The 23155-nt window shown below is 35.1% G+C and overlaps 2 pseudogenes; one reads left to right on the top strand and one right to left on the bottom strand.

The window, feature by feature from the left end:
- The first annotated feature begins 206 nt into the window (after positions 1-206).
- Positions 207-16605, top strand: LOC132604567 (heavy metal-associated isoprenylated plant protein 3-like; annotated as a pseudogene).
- A 3477-nt stretch (positions 16606-20082) lies between these two features.
- On the bottom strand, positions 20083-22732 carry LOC132604566 (nicotine N-demethylase CYP82E3-like; annotated as a pseudogene).
- Between the last annotated feature and the right edge of the window lie 423 nt (positions 22733-23155).

The raw sequence follows: 23155 nt of genomic DNA, 5'->3' as shown, positions 1-23155 counted from the left end.
GGAGCACAAATAGTATTTTTTGAAAAATAGTCAATGGAAATAAACTAGTAAAATAAATACTTAATTACGTAATATTCTTTTAAGGGAAGGGGCAAAATGCATTGGGCAAGTGACAAGTTAATAAGAAGTTATCAGTAAAGACCTACAAAGACATACTAGTAGTACTAATATGCATGTATGCCCACAATAACTACAGCTTAGTCAAATAATGGATACAGAAAAGTGAAGAGAAATCAATACATGTATCAAAATGGAGAAAAAGTTTGAAATCTTACCTGGTCCATTGTATTCCAAGATCACTGTCCTGGAAAACTAAAAGTGCTAGAAAGTGTATTTATAAATATCGTAGTGGAGAGTGTATTCATTATGAAGGTTGTGTGTTTTTTTTTTAAAGTGGATGTTCATTGCGAAGGTTGTGTTCTTAAGATTATCAAATATGGTCGAAGCTTTGAAGGTAAAATCAATCACTATGCATTAAGATTTTTTGCATTTATTCTTCATCTCTAATTTTTTTGTTAATATCTTGTTTATTCACCACTAAAACGAGTTGAAAAAGTAGTCAGGAAACTGACGACAATCGGAAAATTGAAAAAGTTTGTATGACTTATTTCTCCGTACTGCAAAAAAGAGAAGAATCAAAATGAAATTGACTCAAAGGGGATGACAAGAAGTCTAAGGAAAATGAGGTAATGCTACAACTCGTTGTATAGTTGTTATGTGTAACTTCCAGAATTGCTTCCATTTTGATAATTTATCTTATTATTGTATTCATTATTTGACAAAGCTGTAGTTATTGTGAGATTTGTGGAATAAGGAATGTTGAAGGAGATATGAAAAATGAAGAATACGGAAGGAGGAAAGAATGAAGAAGGCAACCTAAGTGTGGTTTTGAACGTAGATTTTCATTGTGAAGGTTGTGTTCGTAAGATTATCAAATTTGTTCAATAAAATCAATCACTATGCATTGAGATTTTTTTGTTTTATCTTCCTTCTTTTTCCCAAATTTTTATCTCCCCTGTTTCTTAAATCATTATTATGCTTCGATTTTACATCTACTTTGTTTTTGCTTTTATTTCCTCGTCTCTAATATTTTTGTGGTTTATTACTACTGAAAAGGTGTTGAGAAGGTGACCTGTGACTACGATGCTAATAAGTTGATAATTTATCTTACATACGGTGTCTGTAATCTTATGGACTGTGGGGTATTTGATTTATAACTACTGTGCCTGGTCTAATTAAAATGGTTAGCACTTAGCAGTCTCCGCTTATGGTGTGTATATGGTAATTATGATATGTCATTCCGTCTTCGTATAGATTAAGTAAACTCATACTAGATGGGTTTATTTCCGTAAAGATGAAATTATTTATTCATCAAATGTTCAAGTCATATAAAATAAGTCCCTTTAACCTATGGTGCACATCAAATAAAAACAGGTATGTTATTATCAAGAGATTCGAGTTACTTACTAAGTAGTAGTAATTAATTATCCTTGTAGCCTCCGGTCACCACTGCGGTACTGAAGATGCATCTACGCTGTCAAGGATGTGTTAAGAAGATGAACATCATCATCACTCAGAACAAAGGTGAGATGGATTATTCTGCATTTTTCCAGTTTAATCTAAAATTATCTGTCGTGTTTTCTAAAAATAGTTGTCTCAAATTATTCACTTTTATCATTTCAGAAGTTTGAGACAAAATTCACGGAGTACTATTTTTTTAATCAATTTTACCCTTAGTATTAATGGTTCGTGCAGACATAAATAAGGGTGTTGACACCCAATTTTCACCCCACAAACCGCGTATTTTAATTTTCAAATTTTTCGAGTCCAAGACGGAGTAAGGATGCCCTTAAAAAATTAAAATCATGAGAAAATTGCAAAAATTGACGTTTAATTATTATTTTTCATAAAAATTAATAATTACACGAAATTACGAGTTATTTTCTTTTACAAACGTGATTTGAAAAGAAGATACGTATCCCACCCCGTCTAACTCGGAAAAATTATTAATTAAAAATGACGTATGAATTACGGCTCATTTTGACCGCATTTTTTTTCATATTTTTTAATATTGCTCGGAGATATATCAATATTGGACTCGTTTTGAAGCTCGTATTTTAAAACGACGTGTTATAATTTTTATTTCGTCAATATATTATTTTACTAGGGGCAAATTCTTGATAATTCCATCTACCCCACTTACTATTCCATCTATCCCGTATTTATTTCTCCCCTCATTTTTTTTGACTTAGGCCCCACATGTTTCCCTTTTTCTCGACTTTCTCCCCTTATTTTTTTTTCACCCGTCCAACTCTCTCTTTTCAAACTACTTCCTTTTATTTTTTTCAACTCTCTCTCTTCTTTTAAACTCACTTTTTTTTTTCTTGTCAATTCTCTCTCTCCTGATTTTCAACTCTTCTTTCCTATTTAATCTAACCTTACATCAAACACCAAACTTTTAATCTGATCAAAAGCAGTCACACACCCCATTTCTTTTCCTATTGTACACGAGATTTCAAACCTCTTTCTCAGCCTTTTACGGAAGTTGTCTCTCCATTTTGGTGTAAATATTTTGAATCCTGCCTCTTTCCTATTTAATTCTCTCACCCCTCAGTCAAAACATCAAAAAAGTCCTGCCTCTTCACGTGAAGAGTACTGTTCTTTCAGAAAACTTTTGACTTGAGAGAATACGTTGTCTCTTTCTTAGCCTATGTCCATTTTTCTCCACACGCGTCATCACCTCCATCTGCTATGGCAGAGCTTTGTCCCTTCAACTTTGGCTAATTGTTCCTCAATTCAAACGGCTCTTTTTAATTTTGAATTCCCTCTTGGAACGCCCTAGTTTGCATCTATAAATACCCAGTTATTGCAGTCATTGAGGAGGTTTTTTTTTTTTAACATCTTGGAAGACTACCATATCAAATACATTTCCTGCACATTTTAAAACTTTAAGAACCTTTAATTTCTAGAGTTACTCTCTCTGTCTCAGTGGACTTTAGCTGTGGCAAGATTTCGGAACTCATTTGTGTCGAGTTTGAAATTTATTCATAACGAGAGAGAGTAGATTCGAGGCCCCGACGTCCAGTTCACTGCACCTAAAAAAAGTCATTGCTACTTTTCTTTCGCTTTTTATCTGTTTTAAGTAGCATTTGTATTTTGTAGTAGTTTTCTTTGTATCCTGTCATTAGATACTATGAAATAGCTACTGATTTTGTTTTATTTCATTTGCCTTGTATCATGTTTCTAGTATGAAATCTTATCCCCTTTCGTTCAACATAGTTTTTGGCTATGTGACATGTAGTAAAATTTCTTTGAGTATTAAGAATCTAGTTTTGGAATATGTTTATTCACGGTGAATCGTGTTTAGGTCATGTGACTATAGAGAACATTTCTCACTAAGTGTCATGTGTATGATGACAATTTCTTTATCTATGAGCATGTTCTAGTTTGTTAGTTTTAAAAAAAAAAAAAAGTTATTTTACTGGCTTTAGAAATTATGTTACTAGGATTTTGTATTGTTTGAAGTCATACTGTAATATTATTAAAGATTTCATTTAAAAATGTTCATTCATGTCAAAGATGATTAAAGGAAAATGTATATTTGTGTCCAACAATAGCAGAAGCTATGGCCCATTTAACCTCACCTCAAAATAGTAGAAATTGTGGCTTTAAATTTCTTGAAACCAAAATGACGACTTTGTTGAAACTTGATGCTTGTATTATTTAAAAAAATGTTATTTCAGTGTACTAATCTTCTTGCTGTATCACTTTTATAGATGAACATATTCCTTAAAAAAAATAGTTCTATTTTCATGTCTATCGTCATTGGTCATATCCGTCTTATCCGATGTCATGAATCTGTTTGAGTATGCAAAAGATATGTCGAAATCTTCATATATTCTTAATGTGAGAATCATGTTATGGTTTATCACTCAGAGTCTGCACTCCTTGTTTGTTTATTTCCTGTCGAGAGTAAGATTTCTCTCTAACTTTGTCGTTTTTTTTTTCAATCTTCTTTTGCATGAACCTTTGGAGCAAGGATGGAGTCTTAATGCAAGACTCTACTAAGTCTGACGATGGAGTCGATCACTACTGCTGCATCCCCCTGTTTAGGATTTTTCTCCAATCTCTTGCACTGTATAAGCAATGAAAGAATAGCAAGACTCTTCGATATCTACCTTAGTTATTTTCATTATCATCTAATCACTGTTTAACCTTGCTTGTTTTAAGATTTTTATTATTTTCAGTTCATCTCACTTAGGATTAGCAGTAGCTTATATAAATGTCTATGTTTTGATTAACTCTTAATTAATTAATTTTGGGTTCTTAAAAATCATACGAGCTTATTTTCTTTGATGTGTTGATTCTTTTCCCCAAACTTGAGTCAACACATTTCTTTGTTTTTTCAAAACAATTTTTATCTTTCTTTGATTAGAACGTTCAAAGTCTGGTTTTCTCTGAAAAAGAACGTTTCTTTAAACTTTTACCCACTGTTTCAAGTATACTTTGAGAGTCATATATTTAATCTGATGTTTTGACTTACTCTTCCAAAACGTGATTTTCATTTTGGCATACAAAGTTTTTCAATGATTTCCCAAGACTAATTAGTCACATAAGTTCGGCCGGTTAACCATTGTTAATGGATCTTAAAGGGTGCTTAATACTTCCCCTTTAGATTAATTGAACCCTTATCTAGAATCTTAAGTTAGTAGACCGTAACGGAGTTAACTTTAGACAATCACTTTAGTAAACTTTAGGTGTCCTGATTCACCATTAATAATTAAGTGGCGACTCCTTAACTTTAATTAACCTTGGAATTACCAGAATGTTGTAAACCATTTTAACTCCGGTTAAAATGGGATATAACTGCTTGGCGACTCCACTGGGGACTATACTCAGGTTCTAACCATAACAGACTTAGTTTAAATAGGCTTTGAGTACTTGTTTTAATTACTTTATTTGTTGTTAACTATTTTTACATGCTATTAATTGTTTGTTTGATATAAACTATTTAAGTGTTACTGTTTTGATATAAATTGTCATCCCGTATCACTTTTCTCCACATCTGGAAATTCACACTATCACACGTACACGCGAGGTGTGTTTTGCGCACCCGCGAATTTCTTTCAAAATCCCAAATTTTAGGAGAGCTGGCATAAGCGCGGGGTGTCCGGATTTTCCATGTGACCGCGTAACCTTCTCACTCGAGTTGTTCGCTCGGGAACCTTGTGTTTAGTGAACCCACTCTTAGTCAACCTAGAGTAGAGCTAAACCAACACCCTTTATTAGGATCATACATTTCATGACCTAGGAGGTTTAATACCCTTGGTGTATTAAGCCCATTAGATGACTTTACCAAACGTTCAAGTGGGTCCGCGACCCCCAAGTGACACTAATCATACTTTATGTGCATGTTTGAAGGATAATTGCGCCTAAATATTGACCATTTGCTCTAACTAATTATTCTTTAGGAGGGAGGAAATGACTAACTTTTCTATGACAGGCATGGATTTTACATTGGAGTACGACTGTGATCAACAAGTGGCGAGAACCAAGGACATCACAAAATGGAGCCAGAAATTTAGACATGACAAATTGTATTTACTTTACTTAGATGAGGAAGTGTTTTATGTTGTATTCATTTGGTATGTAATAAATATTACACCACAATTGTACTTTATATTTTGGGAAATAGAATTTGTTTAATTAGCTAAGAGCAATGGGATGACGTATTATGACACATTTACCCTTTAAACAAACGTTAGGCCTACCTCTGGCACAAAGAGGTCACATGCATATTAGGACGCGTTATTGTTATTTGATATACTTGTTTACATTTTTCTTGTCAACTTATTTGCCTTTATTTGATGAACTATTTGCTACATGACTTATTTAACTCTACGTGATCATGACTTTACTTAGATATTTTAATAATGAGACTAATATCATTTGCATTTTATGTTTCTTCCTTTTTATTTTATTTTTATTCCCAAAAAAGAGTTGATTCATGTTGACATTCGAGTTGGCCGACCATCTTTACTTCACAAGGTCAAAAACGTCATTATTACCTCGACGTAGTTGGGTTGTTCAAGGAAGGAAAACTACTATGTCTGATCCAGCCGCATCTATTTCAACTGGTTTGGAAAACATCGTGATCTCTAGTGATCCTCCCGAGACTTCCGAACATAGAACTACTATTCAATATGATGAACATATCGCCCGCCTGACTCAAGAGATTGAAGACTTACGTGGAGAACTAAATTGGGTTAGGGACTTGACCAATTTGTCCATCACACTCCAAAGTCCACCTCATGAACCTAGAAATGTCGCACCAAACCCACCTTGTTTTCCATCTCTTGAATCTCCAGTTCCTAAACATTTCCCCCTGCAAAATAATGCACCTACCAACAACAACTTACCTCCAATCACCCCTGCAAATCCGCCAAATCCATCATCCGTCTATACTCCTTCCCAAAGTCAACCACCTACCTACACTACCTATGCTACTAGTAATCCACCGCCCGTCAACCCACCAAGTCAATCACTAGTTCACACTCCTTATGTTCCTTTATCCACCAATACTAATCCACCACCTACAACTACTCCTCTAAACCCACCAAACCAACTACCTACAAATACCACTTATAACACATCACCTCTAATCCAAAACACTCCCATCGTCCAAACTTATCCAACCCAGCATATACAAGGGGAACGTTTTGTCACTCCTAACGCGAAATATGTTCCTCTGGTATATGCAGCGGAAACACAAGCCTTTACCAACCCAGTAACGGTCAGGTTCCAACCCGAGATGGATCAATATGAGGAAATAGAAAAGGATGCAAAAGCAAGGGCGGATGATATATTGTTAAAAGAGATCCACAGTTTCAAAGAAGCAATAAGAAACCTTCAAGTTGCTAGGGGAAGCAAGAGTGTAGAATATGAAGATCTGTGTGTTCAGCCTGACGTTGATTTGGCCGTAGGCTACAAACCGCCGAAATTTGATACATTTAATGGAATAGGAGACCCTCATACTCATTTAAGGGCTTATTGTGCAAACTGATTGGAGTAGGTAGAGATCAGAATATAAGGATGAAGCTTATTTTGTGAGGCTCTTACTTGGTATATGCAACAAGATGTCCATAAATGGCGTGGTTGGAGTGATATGGCACAAGACTTCATGGACCGATTCAGTTTCAACACCGATATCACACCAGATAGAGTCTACATGACTAAGGTAACTAAGAAGTCAACTGAGTCGTTCCGTGAGTATGCGCGACGTTGGAGGTCAGAAGCAGCCAGGGTTCAACCCCCGATGAATGATAGAGAAATGACTGCTACCTTCATTGAATGTCACGCTGGCATATACTATGAGAAAATAATAGGCATGATGGGACAAAAATTCACGGAAGTTGTCAGAATGGGAGAAGCCTTAGAAGAAGGAATCAAATCGGGAAAAAATCAGGATCTTGCTGCCTTACAAGCTGCAAGCAAAGCTATTCAATTTGGTTCTATCAGCGGGGCTAAAAAGAAGAAAGAAGATGTAGCTGTTGTCATGAATATCCAAGGACGTAAGCCAAGCCAAGCCATTATATACCTTAACCATCCACAACAACCTTTCTACCCTTACCAATATGCTGAACCCTACCAAGCTTCACTAACTCCTTACCTTGTCTACAATGCCCAAGCAAGCCCACGTCCATATCAATCCATTCAAGCTCCAACTTACGAAAATCGACCACATGCTACACCTAAAGCCCGTTCAAACCCTGAAATCAAAAATACCCGCAATTACACTCGATTTGCTGAACTATTGGCTCAATTATTTGAGAGACTGAAAGCAGCAGGCGTGATACAACCAATTGAAGGAAAAATTCCCGATCCTATTCCGAGATGGTTTGATGGTTCCAAGCGTTGTGCATATCATTCTGGAGTTGCTAGGCATGATACTGAGGATTGCTATGGTCTCAAAAATAAAATTGAAGCCTTGATTAAGGAAAGAGCGATCCAACTTACTGGAGCTCAGCCCAATGTGGACAACAACCCTTTACCTACTCATGAAAATACCAATGTGAACATGATAACTGTTGAGGAAGATTGGGATTTGAAAGGAGCCATCATGCCAATTGGAAAGGTGGAAAAGGGCACGTCATCAAATTTTGTTGCTCCCGTGGGAACAGTCCAAAGACAAGCACCAATGAAGGTTGCTTCTACAACTACTCACAACACCAAGACACCGACCATCTGGGGTGCCGAACCAGGAGAGAATTTGAAGAATTGGACTTATACTCCGTCCCTGGTTCGCCGGGAGTCTTGGTAGATTGAACATGTAGTGAACTTTTGAAATAACACAATTTTTTAAAAAAATTGAGGCCTGAATCGTGCCCCAAACTTGTGTTGCTTTGCCTCATCTTTTGGAAACTTAATTGCAAAATATATGAATGCATTTCTGATTTTCCTTAACTGTCTATTATTTGTTATTTTCTATTTAATTTAGTATATAAATTATCAAATTTGCCAATTTTATGATTGTGACATATAATGAAACGAATGAATAAAGTTTATGTGCCGAACACGATTATGAAGAACGGGAAGACAACATACATCCCGAGAGAATAACAAAGAGATTAGTGGACAAGACAAGATTCAACTTGGAAGAATTTGAAATAGCCGATGGATAATGACACAAGCTTGAAGGCTATCAATTCAAGAAGAAATCAAAGGACGACATTAGATTAGATTGCCTAGTTTGTAACCTTTCCGTTAATGTAATTACGAACTACGCTGGCTTGATTCCCGTAGTGGGATACCTAGGCAGCCCACATAGGGTTCAGTTGCGTTATAGCAGAAAATCCAGAAGTCCTTATTATTTGTATGTAAGGAGAACTACGCATGGTCTGATTCCCTCGGTGGGATATGTAGGCTATCGACATACGGTTCGGTCATATTTAGGTAGAAATCCAACAAACCTTTTGCCATTTATGTAACGGTGACCTGATTCCCTTAGTTGGATACGTAGGCAATCCACATCGGGTTTGGTCCTTTTATTAGAAAATTTTCAAACCATTTTTATATACCTTACGAACTACGTTCTGACCTGATTCCCTTGGCGGGATACGTAGGCAACCTATATAAGGTTCGGTCACACCACAACACAAGTTTAGTGCACCCTCCCGAAGTCAAAATTGGGGCAGATTTTGAAAGATATAGACAAGAGAATGGTTGGACATCGACAAGATTAAGGCTATCGAACAAGAAGTACTATAGACAAATGACGTTTCAATTGTTTCAAAAGTGTCACAATCTAAAAGTTGGCAAAAAAATTTACAACTTATATACATATACATCTTTCGAGAAAATACTCAAAATAACCCCCAACGTTTGACCGAAATTCCAACTACACACCTAACCTTTGCGGGGGTCCTATTGCCCCCTGGACAAATTTTTTCAGTAGCAAAATGGCCCTTTTTTGCTGATGTGGCAGTCCAATGTGCCAACCCCCAAATATTAAATGGCGGTTGTCCACACGCGCCTGGCCCACGTGCCACGTGTTTAATTTTGCCCCATTTTTTATTAATTTCCCCCCTTCCTCCATCCATCTACTCTTCTTCTTCAAAAAAACAAATCTCTCAATTTTCCATACTCCATTTTTAGTAAGAATCTGAAAACCCATGCCCAATTCTCCTTCATCTTCATCAACATTATCATCATCATCATCATCATCATCTTCATTAGGAGTTGAAAAAAAAAATCACTTCAACTTCCTCAAATCTAATCCAAACAAACCCAAATGTGAAAGGAAGTTTCCTAACACCAAATAGAACAAAGTTCATCCATTAATTTGATCAAACAATCAAGAATTTAAAGAAACCCATTTGGTGTTCTTCATAGCTTTCTCCAAATTCCTAGCAATGGAGTTTAATTTTCTCCCCAAATCAACTCAAAGAATTAGTGCTTAAACAACTCCAACCAAGCAACAAGTAGCAAATCCAAACAAGCAGCTTCCAATATGATTTTATTTAAAAAGATTAGATTTTTCAACCTTGTTTGTTTTTTCCAGATTTTCCTTTTTTTTTTCTTTAGATTTTTCGCTTTTTTTTTTCCTTCATATTTTCGTTTATGGTGGAAAGTTGTTCTTTAACAAGTTGTTCGGAATCATATGTGGATTTTCTTCAGTTCAGATTTTCGTTTATAATGGATATTATTTTGACAAAAAAAATTGAGATGGATATGAAATAGGGTGAAGAAGAAGATGAAGTAGCCTAAAAATGGAGGGAGTTCAAATTTTATCTATGTGGCAGCTTAGTTGGCGTCCAAAACACGTCAGATGCAGATTTTTGAAGGCCGTCACGCGCCACTGGGCGGTGTATTCACGCTCTCTGCCACATCAGCAAAAAAGGGTCATTTTGCTACTGAACAAATTTGTCCAGGGGGGTAATAGGACCCCCGCAAAGGTTAGGTGTGTAGTTGGGATTTTGGTCAAACGTTGGGGGGTATTTTGAGTATTCTCTCTACATCTTTCCTTATATACATATACTTACATATATATCTTTCCTTATATACATATACTTACATATATATCTTTCAAATGAAACATTTTCTTTCAATTATTTTCACTACTATTCATCTACCGAGGCTTGAACGGAGATCACAAGATCCAAACAAATAAGACGAATGGAGCGCCAACAACGTCAAGCTTCGAGTAAACACGAATCAACTTCCCCCTCCCAAACTAAGAATTTTTCTTTGAGTGCAGGAATAAAAGATCGCGAGATCAACAGTCAAGTCTATCAATCGTGGCCAAAAAAGCGCCATTTGGCCCATTGTGGCCTCGTTTTAAAAGCCAAATGGCTTTATTTCTAACTTTATCTTTAATTTTATTTTTTATCACAATAAATTTATGACTTTATTAACAAATACACTTGTTTTTGTAGGTTGTCGAGATCGAAGGCGAATTAAATCAGGGTTACATGTCGAAAATTGAAGACGTCATTAATTTGACTTGTCACGATCTTATCAACATAATTAGCCAAACGGCTACGCTATCACTTTACTCTATACTTTATCATTTACTTTACCTACTTTAATGACTTTACTCTGAACTTTACGGGAATCATCATCAAGTCCCCGAAGACAACCAGAGACGTCATTTGGCTATACAGCCTCATCTACATAAGCCAAACAGCTACCCTCTTACTTTACTCCCTACTTTATCAATTAATTTATCATTCACTTTACCTACTTTAACGACTTTACCTTGAATTTTACAAACATCATTTATCATCAAGTCCCCGAAGACAACCGGAGACATTATTTGGCTATACAACCTCATCTGCATAAGCCAAACGGCTGCACTATCACTTTACTCTCTACTTTATCAATTACTTTACCATTCACGTTGCCTACTTTACCTTAAATTTTACAGACATCATTTATTATTGAGTCCCGGAAGACAACCGGAGGCCTCTTTTATCATTAAAGTCTCTGAAGACAACCGGAGAGATTATTAAGTCTTTTGCATAAATATCACTCATCATCCAAGTCCCTGAAGACAACCAGATACAATATTAAGCCACACGACTTCATCCTCATTCTCACACTCATAATTATTATCATTTTTACACTCTTTATGAATTTTACACTTTCAACTTTACCCCAGACTTTACTAATGATTTTAGCATGAATCTCAGGTAATTTTTTGCTTGAGACATTACAACACATCGTTTGTTGAGGAAACCACGTCAATATTTTAGAGACATTATTTCGACTTGTCACAACTTCATTTATATTATACTTTTAAATTTTACCTTATGTACTTCATTTGCTAATTATTTACTTTAAGTTTTGATAGGAAATACAATCTACAAGAAACGCAGCACAACGTGGAACTTTATCTTATGCAGTGAACTAGGGCAAATATGCTGAAGAGGAATATCAAACTCCCAAGCAAAGGTCACGGATCTACTCTCGAACTCAACTCCGCCTATGTCCACAAACATGTGATATGTTGGTTATCCAAATTCTCTTTCACATCCACCGTTAAAACTCTGCTCAATCAACTCTTTCAAAATCTTGTATCCCTTTCTATATCTCAGTGTCTCCATAACTCAACACTAGGGCAATTTTTGAGAATCTACATCGTGTCTAGTAGAGTCCTACTTATAGGTGTGTTGCGCGCCACATTTATAATTTGGAGGGTATAAGCATATGTTCCATTCTCGAAAATTCTTGTCACCAGTCTACAACCCCCGCAAAGTTATAAATCCATAAATAACACTCTCCCAACGTAAATTTCGAATTACAATTGGCTTGATTCCCAAAGCCAAGGATATGTAGGGTACTCAAAATTCGAGGCTCGACCATATTCTTGTAGTTATCTCGAGACACCTCCAGGTAGTTTAAAGAAAACTCTTACTTTTCATAGTCCTTATAGAGTCAGAACTACAAACGGCCGGAATGCTCATGTGGCCTGAGATATGTAGGAAGCCCAGAAATCGAGGTCCGGCATACTTTCGAAATTTTGCGTAAAAGAAGGCTGTAATTTCCTTTATTCGGTGAAAATTAGGTTTGTCAAATTTGCAGCTCGAGGATGGCCTTGCCTTCCTTGAACTCCGAAGAGGCAGCTGTTGACACCCAATTTTCACCTCATAAACCGCGTATTTTAATTTTCAATTTTTTCGAGTCCAAGACTGAGTAAGGATGCCCTTAAAAAATTAAAATCATGAGAAAATTGCAAAAATTGAAGTTTAATTATTATTTTTCATAAAAATTAATAATTACAAGAAATTATGAGTTATTTTCTTTTACAAACGTGATTTGAAAAGAAGATACGTATCCCCGCCCATCTAACTCGGAAAATTATTAATTAAAAATGACGTATGAATTACGGCTCATTTTGATCGCATTTTTTTCCATATTTTTAAATATTGCTCAGAGGTATATCAATATTAGACTCGTTTTGAAGCTCGTATTTTAAAACGACGTGTTATAATTTTTATTTCGTCAAAATATTATTTTACGAGGGCCAAATTCTTGATAATTCCATCTACCCCACTTACTATTCCATTTATCCCGTATTTATTTCTCCCCTCATTTTTTTTGACTTAGGCCCCACATGTTTACCTTTTGCTTGACTTTCTCCCCTTATTTTTTTTTTCACCCGTCCAACTCTCTCTTTTCAAACTACTTCCTTTTATTTTAATCAACTCTCTCTCTTCTTTTTAAACTCACTTTTTTTTTCTTGTCAATTCTCTCTCCTGATTTTCAATTCTTCTTTCCTATTTAATCTAACCTTACATCAAACACTAAACTTTTAATCTGATCAAAAGCAGTCACACACCTCATTTCTTTTCCTATTGTACACGAGATTCCAAACCTCTTTCTCAGCCTTTTACGGAAGTTGTCTCTCCATTTTGGTGTAAATATTTTGAATCCTGCCTCTTTCCTATTTAATTCTCTCACCCCTCAGTCAAAACATTAAAAAAGTCCTGCCTCTTCACGTGAAGAGTACTGTTCTTTCAGAAAACTTTTGACTTGAGAAAATACGTTGTCTCTTTCTTAGCATATGTCCATTTTTCTCCACACGCGTCATCACCTCCATCTGCTATGGCAGAGCTTTGTCCCTTCAACTTTGGCTAATTGTTCCTCAATTCAAATGGCTCTTTTCAATTTTGAATTCCCTCTTGGAACGCCCTAGTTTGGATCTATAAATACCCAGTTATTGCAGTCATTGAGGAGTTTTTTTTTTTTAACATCTTGGAAGACTACCATATCAAATACATTTCCTGCACATTTTAAAACTTTAAGAACCTTTAATATCTAGAGTTACTCTCCCTGTCTCAGTGGACTTTAGCTGTGGCAAGATTTCGGAACTCATTTGTGTCGAGTTTGAAATTTATTCATAACGAGAGAGAGTAGATTCGAGGCCCCGACGTCCAGTTCACTGCACCTAAAAAAGGTCATTGCTACTCTTCTTTCGCTTTTTATCTGTTTTAAGTAGCATTTGTATTTTGTAGTAGTTTTCTTTGTATCCTGTCATTAGATACTATGAAATAGCTACTGATTTTGTTTTATTTCATTTGCCTTGTATCATGTTTCTAGTATGAAATCTTATCCCCTTTCGTTCAACATAGTTTTTGGCTATGTGACATGTAGTAAAGTTTCTTTGAGTATTAAGAATCTAGTTTTGGAATATGTTTATTCACGGTGAATCGTGTTTAGGTCATGTGACTATAGAGAACATTTCTCACTAAGTGTCATGTGTACGATGACAATTTCTTTATCTATGAGCATGTTCTAGTTTGTTAGTTTTAAAAAAAAAAGTTGTTTTACTGGCTTTAGAAATTATGTTACTAGGATTTTGTATTGTTTGAAGTCATACTGTAATATTATTAAAGATTTCATTTAGAAATGCTCATTCATGTCAAAGATGATTAAAGGAAAATGTATATTTGTGTCCAATAATAGCAGAAGCTATGGCCCATTCTAACTTCTCCTCAAAATAGTAGAAATTGTGGCTTTAAATTTCTTGAAACCAAAATGACGACTTTGTTGAAACTTGATGCTTGTATTATTTAAAAAAATGTTATTTCAGTGTACTAATCTTCTTGCTGTATCACTTTTATAGACGAACCTATTCCTTTAAAAAAAATAGTTCTATTTTCATGTCTATCGTCATTGGTCATATCCGTCTTATCCGATGTCATGAATCTGTTTGAGTATGCAAAAGATATGTCGAAATCTTCATATATTCTTAATGTGAGAATCATGTTATGGTTTATCACTCAGAGTCTGCACTCCTTGTTTGTTTATTTCCTGTCGAGAGTAAGATTTCTCTCTAACTTCGTCGTTTTTTTTTTCAATCTTCTTTTGCATGAACCTTTGGAGCAAGGATGGAGTCTTAATGCAAGACTCTACTAAGTTCGACGATGGAGTCAATCACTACTGCTGCATCCCCCTGTTTAGGATTTTTCTCCAATCTCTTGCACTGTATAAGCAATGAAAGAATAGCAAGAGTCTTCGATATCTACCTTAGTTATTTTCATTTATCATCTAATCACTGTTTAACCTTGCTTGTTTTAAGATTTTTATTATTTTCAGTTCATCTCACTTAGGATTAGCAGTAGCTTATATAAATGTCTATGTTCTGATTAACTCTTAATTAATTAATTTTGGGTTCTTAAAAATCATACGAGCTTATTTTCTTAGATGTTTTGATTCTTTTCCCCAAACTTGAGTCAACACATTTCTTTGTTTTTTCAAAACAATTTTTATCTTTCTTTGATTAGAACGTTCAAAGTCTGGTTTTCTCTGAAAAAGAACGTTTCTTTAAACTTTTACCCACTGTTTCAAGTATACTTTGAGAGTCATATATTTAATCTGATGTTTTGACTTACTCTTCCAAAACGTGATTTTCATTTTGGCATACAAAGTTTTTCAATGATTTCCCAAGCCTAATTAGTCACATAAGTTTGACCGGTTAACTATTGTTAATGGATCTTAAAGGGTGCTTAATACCTTCTCTTTAGATTAATTGAACCCTTATCTAGAATCTTAAGTTAGTAGACCATAATGGAGTTAATTTTAGACAATCACTTTAGTAAACTTTAGGTGTCCTAATTCACCATTAATAATTAGGTGGCGACTCCTTAACTTTAATTAACTCCGGAATTACCAGAATGTTGTAACAAAGGGTGAAAATAATCAAGGTCACTCTTAATTAATACTTTCTTAAGGTGCGTGTAAGAGAAAATATTACATATGACTTGAAACGCAGGGAGTAGTTGTTTTGTGTAACTTCCTGAAATTGTTTAACTGAATATTGCAGGTTACGAGGAGATGAAAATAGACCATGAAAAGGATTTGGTGACTGTGATAGGTTCAATTGACATGAAGGAATTGGTGGAGGAACTAAAGAAGAAGCTGAAGAAAGATGTCGAAATTGTTCTGCCCTACATGGAAGGAGGAGAGAAGAAAGATGGTGGCGACGGAAAGGGAAAAGGAAAAGATGAGGATGGGCAAGGCAGCGGAGATCAGGGGCGAAGCTAGCATAGTATTCGGGGGTTCGGCCGAACCCAGTAACTTTGGTCTAAATCATGTATTTGTCTTGAGAATTTCATTGAAGATGTATAAATTGTAAATTTAGAACCCAGTAACTTAAACGAATTAGAATCCCGAACCCACAAGCCTCGAATCCTGGCTCCGCCTCTGGCGGAGATGGCGGTGATAACAAGGTGGTGGGTAATGGAATTCATAATGAGAAGGATCAGTTTGGGTGTCCCTGCATGGACCAGATTTTCAGTGATGAAATCCTAATGCTTACAGTATTATGTGAGGGAGTATAATGGATTATTGGCAGTGTCTTTTCTGAAAGAAGGATGACACAGTTTTAGTAACAATTTGAGATGGAAATTTTAAATAAAGAATATATAGGGCCTGGAGATGAATCTTGATCAATTATGTATAGTAGTATATGTTACTCATTAGGCTATGGGAAGCAGATTATTGTTGAATCTGGTTGAATTGGATTAACTATGAATTATCCATTCCTTTTCTGCCAGTGAAACTTTTGTATAAAGATTAGTGAGGGCCATTGAAGGCTAGTTAAACACATATTCATCTTGCATATGGAATTGGTGCAGTCCTTATGGGGTAGGAAGCAGGGGCGGACCCATGTGTAAAGTTTGGGTGCTCCGTCACCCATTAAACGTAATCACGGAGTGTATAATTGTATAGAAAATATAAAGGAAACAGATATAAATAGTTAATAGAGCACCCCCGAACTCAAAATTCCTGGGTCCAGCACCCCTGAACTCAAAATCCTGGGTCCGCCTCTGGTAGGAAACCCCAAAGATGAAAGTTGGATTACTTCCAAACACTATTTCTATAACATTTTAATACAAATAGTAAATTGCACCTCTAATAAATAGAATAAATAAATGATCAAATGAAAAGTCATTAGCTAGACGTTCTTGTATCTCAAGCACCTCTTACTACAAAGTTATTAATTAGTATTGATCATTTATTGGAGTTACTTTCATTTTCCAGTAAGTATTGTGTTTATCCATTGTCAATAATTGTCAACTTTTTATCTTTTGCAAGGAGTTTTTGTACGACTTTTTGCGTAGAAATTAAGTATATAGTTGAAATAAATATTTATGTTATGCTTGAACAAATACTTTTCTTTGACATTAATCTACACAAATGTAAAGCGTTAATTCACAAGAAAAAAAATCATATACTAAATGCAATTGAGTCCTTTCATTATTAAAATTATAACGCTATAAAATTAAAAATCATGATACTTTTAAATAAACAACTAAAATAAAAAATTATAAGACCCTTAAATAAATGAAAGAATTAGTTCTTCATCAATTACTACAATAAACAAATTTATGTTACCCAGCCTCTTCGTTGCTATAACATAAATGTAGAATTGGAAAAGTTGCAATGAGGAATTAATGTAAATTAATCCAATTAATAAATGTGTGAGAAAAGTTCAAAGAATGCCAATCAAGAAAGAGCTATAAAGAGGCAATAAAGGGTTAGTTCAAATCAAATTTCTTTCGTTGCCAATGTCCTCTGACATCTGATATGTGTTCTACCATATTTCCTCTGACATCTGATATTTGTTCTACCATATTTACGTTAGTCTATCCTATTTGTTTTCTTAAGGAAAAAGAAATAGAAATTGGGAGAAGAGGGAGTATGTATTAGGTGTCGGAGGTTGGAATTGCCATAGCCGTGAAGAATAAGCTCTCCCACTCCATTCTTCTTACAAGAGTGTAAGAAGAATGTTCAACAATGTTAATTTTAAGGCACACAATATTTATGTATCACAGTTGATGAAATTTTAAACGTGTTCTATTATCCTAGCAAATAGTGTTTTAACTTTATCATTCAAATATTCTCCTTCTACTTCTGGTGAGTTAATTTTTACTTTATGTAAGAGAGTATTGTATATCTTTAATTTTCTTTCCAAAGAGAAAGTATTTGCTATTCTTTGTAAGTTTAATATCGTAAATTTGTAATTATTGCTACTTTCTATAGCATTAAAGATAATTTTTTAGCAAAAAACGAAAAAAGTGGAATTCTATAAACGCGGTCAACATATTTAAGAATATTGTATAAATGCTAGGAGTACTTTCAATTGGATATAATATTGTACTACTCTTGTAACCCAATCTAATACTTATAGGAATCCATCTGTATGTTATTACAATTAGAGAAGAATACAAAACATTATGACTCCTTTGAAGTTAACAAAAAGTCGATACACTTGGGATTTAGACCAACTCTCTGATGATGTTCCAATAATCTTTGTGAACTTTTATACTTCATTAAATTTATTTTTATTACCCAAAATATATTTATGTGATGCCTCAGCATCGTGTATCAAATCACTCAAAAAACACGTGCAAAGCATGTGTCGAGGAACTAGTACTATTTAAAATAATCTGATCTAATAATTAAAAGGGCTAGCACTGTCTGCTTATAGTATGTATTGGTTTCCATTCATCGTGATTGCGCATTGGTTAGATTAAAAGTAACTCATACTAGAATGAAGGGTGTATTTCCCTAAAGATGAAATTACTTATTCATCAAATGCTCGAGTTACTTATAATTCATAAGTCCCTTTAACCTTTGCTGCACATGAATAAAAACAGATATGTTATTATTAAGAGAATGTAACTAATCATATTGCTGCAGTCCATCAAATATCGGTTTCTGCAAAAAGAGAACATAAAAGCGAGCAAGTTTTCTTTAAAAGAAATCTTTTTTTGAGTGAAGCCATACCCACAAAATTTAAAAACAAATTGGGTCTCTGTAGACTAAGCCCAGGGACACTTTGCAATTTCTGGAGTGGTCCCGCAAATTTGTGTTATTTTCTCACACCTAAATTTATCTGACACTTACTACTTTAAAAGTATAAAAATATTCGACAAATATCACTTACATTATTTTTAAGAAATTAAATCCACTCACTGCCTATATCTAACTTTTCAACTATTACGTTAGGGATATTAGTTTTCCGCTCCCAAAAGGGATGATGAATTTGTAACACGATAATACAATATCTGTTTATTCGAATTCGCACATTAATTTCCTCACTTTTAATAAGAAATGTATACTCCGATGATCAGATCAAATCACTTGCTTACGGAGAAAGTAATTAAAGACCTTCAAAAAGAATATAGTTGTGCAGCGTAACGCTTGGTATAGCAGAAGGACAACGAATCAAAGTGTCCTTCTTACTTTCTTAAGATTTCTCCAAAAAAAAAAAAAAAAAAGATTAGTGGTAATATTTAAAACTTTTTACATCAAAGTCCTAGGCAAAGAGTAGGAGTATATGTTTTTTTCCTGCTTCTTTTAAGTGGTTCACACACAAATTATTGCTCAAATATGTATGCTGAAGCAGGCCGGTGGGGTGAAGCTGATAGGATCAGAGAGTTGATGAAGCTGAGGGGAGTGAAGAAAAACCCCTGGATGTAGTTGGGTTCAAATTCAAGATAAGGTGCATGCTTTTATTGTTGGACAAAGACTGGACGGATTGGATCCATGTTTGTCGCTTGAGAACGTTGATTAAGATGGGTTGTTTCTTTGTACTAATTGAACACCAATTCAGAGGTCCAAACCAATATTTTTCCCCTGAGCAGTGTGGACCAAATTTTGATTCCTTATGAAGACCCATTTGCTGCATTTTTGACAACGTTTTGGGTCGGGGAAGCTGGGGAAAGTTTCTGACTGTCCACTTTTATCGGAGTATTGAGCTGGTACTGGACCTCAAATCGTTGCCAAGTGCAAGCTTTGTCCAGGACAAGAACTGAAAGGATAAGAGCAAGAGCTATGGTGATCTGCTTTGCTTAAGATGTGCTGTACTGGGAAAAAAACTTTTACTACCTTAAGATGAAGGACAGGACAAATTTTGGTTGAAATACATTCGTCAAAAATATCTAGGATAAGATATGTTTGAACTTTGAGCTTTGGCATCTTTTCCACTATATGGCTCTTTGACACTTAAGGAGGTTACTGCTGTAAAGGTGCTTACGTTTTACTACTTTTGCTTGCAGTTAGATTGGGAGATTTGGCACTCAAATTATTTCTTTATACATACATTTACATCCAAAAAGTACGTCACTACCAAAACAAGACAACAATTACAACTTAGAACTTATAGAGCACAGAGGGCAAGCGAGGTGTAATAAACACTTCTATAGGATTTACTTTGCGCATGGTCATGCCTAACCCTTCTTTCATATCCAAAGGCTGGTTCGACGGTGTACTAAAATCAAAACCTTGGAGTAAATGAGCTATTGCAAGGTGTGTCACTTGAGTCACATAAGTGATCCCTGGACAAGATCGTCTTCCAGAGCCAAAAGGGATGAGCTCATAATGTTGACCGCGAACATCAACCCCTACTTGACTAGTCAAGAATCTCTCCGGATCAAATGTATCAGGATTCGACCAAATCTTAGGATCTCGCTGTAGTTTCGCAGTATTGACCCACAGTCTTGTACCTTTCGTTATGTGGTATCCTTGTACAACGCAGTCCTCTATGCATTTGTGGGGTACTAACAAAGGTACTGGTGGATATAATCGCAATGTTTCTTTAACAACAGCTTGGAAGTATACCAAATTCTTGATATCACTCTCTTCTAAGTTCTACCCATCTGTTTCTGCCAACTTCTCTGTCTAGCTCTTCTTGGACTTTCTTCATGACATCCCTATGGTTTAACAATGTAGCCATTACCCAATTTAAGTGAACTGCAGTCGTGTCTGAAGCATCCAACACCATACTCTGTGGTAGAAAGAACAGTTTAAGAAAAACAAACAAAAAAAAACAATATTTTCACCAAAGCAATAGATAGCTCCTAGTTAGCATTATATGGTCATTATGTTTGCATCATGCTAAATGGTTGCACAATATTCGGAACACAAAGTTTATCCATATCATATAAAGAGTTAACGTTCGTTGTAACTAAAGCTGATAGCAATTCTCGAGGCATCTACCCATGATTTATGTTGTTCGGACAGTCTCCAAAGACTTTGTAGCACTCGTATTGGATCCTCCAAAAATGCACTACTTTTGGAGGTTCCGACACGCACCCGTCGACATCTTTGAAGAATCCAAGCAACATAGATCATGATCATGAACATAGACGCACAAGCACCTCATAAACATTCATAACTTTCATAGAGTGTATATTCATAACATAAACACATACTATAATTTAAGTCAATTCAAATATAGTTGGGAGACTTGATCCAATTCAAGAAATGGGTAAAAAAAATTGGATAGATCGAAACATGGGAACAGATCTGATACCAATACAGACTACCCATTTCAATTGTTATGCTTTCTGAAATTGCATACACAGGTTCAAGTTTCGATCGATGTTTACAGAGTTGATTATCCCTCCCGAAAACAAAGATTATTTCAAAAAATGCAATGTATATATAGAAACAAAAGACAGTACTCACCAGGGCTGTAGCTTTAATGATGGTTTCTCTAGTATAACTATCTTCAAAATCTTCATGGCTCATAAGCACATCAATAAAATCTTTTTCATTTCCAGCAACATCATCAATTTCTTCTCTCTTCTTCACATGTTCATCCAACCATTTTTGCAAAACACAATCAATATCTTTAAAAGTCCTTTTCATAAACTTAACATGCCCTTGAAAATCAATCCATTTGAATAAAGGAATAGGAAATGCATCCCATAACACAAACTCCATTGAAATATACATAAAATCCTTTAAAGCTTTCTTAAATCTTTCGCTTCTTCTTCGTCTTCTACTCTCTCATTAAGCCTTCCATAGCTTTTTCCAGCTATCATTTTGACTATCAAGCTCAAAGTTAACTTTTCTATCCAGTTAGTAAGATTAACTTTTACCGGAAAACTATCTCGAGTCGTCACCGAATGCAAATTATCTCTAGTGACCGGGAAGGTAGGGTTAAGGTCTGCGTATATATTTCCCTCCCCAGACCCCACTTGTGGGACTATACTGGGTATGTTGTTGTTGTTGTTGACTGGGAAATGATCTCTGATGACTGAAAAGTCATCGCCAGTGACCGGAAAATCAAGATTATCTCTGGTGACTGAAAATAAAGAGTAAAGCTCTTTAATACTCATTTGAACTTCAGAAACTCTTAACATTTTTCATTTTTTCTAACCTACTATTTGATAAAACTTCCCTTATAACAATTTTTCGAACTTTTCTCCAATAAGTACCTTAAGTAGCTAAAAAAAGCATAGCATTATTATAACCAATATATTCACCGGCCAAACTCGCCGGCCGGTCGGAAAGTACTTTATCATTAGTATTCAAACAATCTCTAACAGCATCATAACTACTAACGACTAATATACGAGGTAAACCTAGCCGGAAAGTGAAAACCGGGCCATATTTATCGGCTAAAAATGCGAGTTTTCGCGATAAAGTGATGTTGTCGTTACCGGAAAATTGGAGGAGATGACCGATCATCGGCCAGCCACCGGAGATTTCTGGCGGGAAAGGGTTTTGAGGTTTTGAAAGTTTGCATAGTTTTGTTTTCCATATGAAAATGGAGAAAAAAGTAAAAGATATGAGTAGTACTAAAATTGCATTAAAATGAGAGAAAATATGATCTTCTCTTATGAAATATAGAGTATGGATGTCCACTACACAAATATAATGCCTCTTCTATTATCTTTTACCATCTTAATGGTTCTTCCATTATCTTTCACCATCTTAATGGTTCTTCCATTATCTCATATATTAATGAGATGTTTATTGTTACCCTTTTGTATGCCTATATGTAGCACTATAAATAGAGACATAAGTTTTCATATGGATATGACTGGAACACATTTTGAAGAAATAAGAAATTTCTTCTCTCTTGTTCTACATATATTTCTTGCTTTAATTTATTATTTTATAACACGTTATCAGCACGAGACTCTATCCAAAAGGATAACTATGAATAATATCACGGCTTCTGCGTGAATTATTTGGGCTTTAGCCACAATTAATAAGTTAGTTTTTTGTTTCACGTTGACTCCCGTACTACTACTTTGCTGCCAGGTATGTTTTCTTTAAAGCCTTGACAGTGGTATTTGTTTCTAAAATCTTATGGGAGAAAAGAAAAATGAATCAGTAAGGATTTCTTCCA

The sequence above is a fragment of the Lycium barbarum genome, chromosome 7, assembly GCF_019175385.1.
Source record: "Lycium barbarum isolate Lr01 chromosome 7, ASM1917538v2, whole genome shotgun sequence".
In the NCBI taxonomy this organism is placed as follows: Eukaryota; Viridiplantae; Streptophyta; class Magnoliopsida; order Solanales; family Solanaceae; genus Lycium; species Lycium barbarum.
Note: the sequence above shows the minus strand (reverse complement) of the source record. Positions and strands in the feature narration are given on the sequence as shown.